A 2,246-nucleotide genomic window follows, 5' to 3' on the forward strand; every position below is an offset into this window, starting at 1 on the left:
CTCTTGGTGAATGTGAGTGCTCCGGAAGGCTCATGACTTCTCTGGTTTATTTACTTGCAATCAAAATGCTTAAGGTCACTGTGCAAAATAGCATCCAGGAAATCTGCTTTCAATAAACTCATGAGCTACATACCCACGTACATGAAAACAATGGACACCCATGTATAAATTTGTGTCTGCTCTCCCTAAAGGCTGCTTCAAGGTGATAAGATTGTTGGGAGCTCCCAGGCCCGGTGTGTGAACACAGCAGGGACCCAGGAGAGTGAGCATCACTGTGCCCAGCTTTAACTTGAGGGTATTTTCCAGACTTGGTGAACCTGAGCTTTGTTTTTCACAGCTGAATGAAACTTGAGCAGTCACTACCAAACAACTGCAGCTGTAGCATAAAAAACAAAGAGAAAAGAACCCCAGGCCCTGACCAAGGTCTCTTCTGCCCTTCTCTTTCTCTACATGCACACACAGAACCAAAACTGAGCCTGGTGACATTTCAAAGAATTGAAAGGAAACAGGTTTCATTGTCTGGCTACAACATAAAAAATAATAATTAAAAAAAGGATCCCCCAAATCATACAGTTCTAAACCATAATGAAAATTAGAAAAGAGTGTGAACTGAACTATTTTCAGTATTTAGTATGAATATGCTACATATAAAAACTCTTAGCATTCAGCTAAAACCATGCTTATCGGGAAATTACAAACATTTTTTTAAAAAGCTTAAACATAATGCCTCAATTATAATGATTTATAGAGTAAAAAAATGTTTCTTTTAGAAGGAATTGTGTGATCTAGCCAGGAAACATTGCTTTAGGTCATGAATTTCACAGTAAAATTAAGGATGGGTTCTTTATGACAATTTGAAACAAAGTGAAATAGTCCATAACTTATTCCTGCTCACAGAATCAAAAACGCAGGGAATGTCAAGAAAACCTTAAGATAACTGCTATAGTTTGGATCTTGAATGTCGCCTAGAAACCCATGTGAAAACTTGAGGAGGTAGGGCTTACCGGGAGGTCACTAGGGGTGTTTCTTCAAAGAGAATTATGGGAGACTGGTCTCTTCCTCTCTCTCTTTGCTTCCTGATCACCATGAGGTGAGGACCTTTGCTCTTCCACATTCTCTCACCATTTCGTACTGCCTCACTACACGCTCAAAAACAACAGGGCAAATCAACCATGGGCACAAATCTCTGAAACTGTAAGTCAAAATAAACCTTTCCTCTTTTTAAGTTGATTGTCTTGGGTATTTTTCATAGTAACATAAAGCTGACTACCAATAACTTTATTCCTAAAAGTTTTTCTCAAAGAATAAATACAACACTTTCAACAATGAAATGTACAGTTATGCCAAAAGCCTGCTTTCTTTGGTGTGAAGTGTGGTGAGAATGGTTCATCATTCTAGATGAACAAGTGAATGTATCTATAATTGAGAGAACAAGTGGCAGTGAGAAGGGGGAAGAGAGTGGCACTGAGTTATACCATGGTTATTTTATTTTATTTTATTTTATTTTTTTATGTTGGAAAAAAGAAAGTATATTTACAATTAGACAGCTGGACTTTGTTTAGATGATCCCAATTTTGTTGGCAACGTCCAAAGCATCATAATCAGGAGCCAGTCGAACATATGCCTTTTTCTCTCCATCAGGCCTGATCAGGGTGTTAACCTTGGCCACATCGATGTCATAGAGCTTCTTTACAGCTTGTTTGATCTGGTGTTTGTTTGCCTTGACATCCACAATAAACACAAGTGTGTTGTTGTCTTCAATCTTCTTCATGGCTGACTCAGTGGTCAGAGGGAATTTGATGATGGCATAGTGGTCAAGCTTGTTTCTCCTGGGGGCGCTCTTCCGAGGATATTTGGGCTGCCTCCGGAGCCTCAATGTCTTGGGTCGCCGGAAGGTAGGTGTAGTCATGGTTATTTTAAATAATGGAAAATAATTTTCTTAAAGGTTCTTCCACCTCTTGATAGTGACATGCCGGGGAGAAAGCCTTTACTGCAAGCACCTTGGGGGAACACTTAACATTAAAATTATAGCACTAGGTGAATATAGGATGAACTCTGTATGACAAATGATACACTAAGTCCTCTTACTTAAGGACTGCTTTTTTTATCTTGAGAATAATTATTTAACAGGTTGTGTCTATCTTTTAGTATAAAAGGATGAGATTTCTTTTTGTCTTTGTAGTCTCTTTAGTGGACTGCCTGTGATGTGTATCACAGTATGGTTTAACATGAATTCCAAAACAGGA

At 38.6% G+C, this 2,246-nt stretch overlaps 1 pseudogene; it reads right to left on the reverse strand.

The window, feature by feature from the left end:
* Nucleotides 1-1,558: 1,558 nt before the first annotated feature.
* On the reverse strand, nt 1,559-1,909 carry LOC144253728 (large ribosomal subunit protein uL23 pseudogene; annotated as a pseudogene).
* Nucleotides 1,910-2,246: the final 337 nt, after the last annotated feature.

Source organism: Urocitellus parryii, chromosome 3, assembly GCF_045843805.1.
Source record: "Urocitellus parryii isolate mUroPar1 chromosome 3, mUroPar1.hap1, whole genome shotgun sequence".
NCBI classification, from domain to species: Eukaryota; Metazoa; Chordata; class Mammalia; order Rodentia; family Sciuridae; genus Urocitellus; species Urocitellus parryii.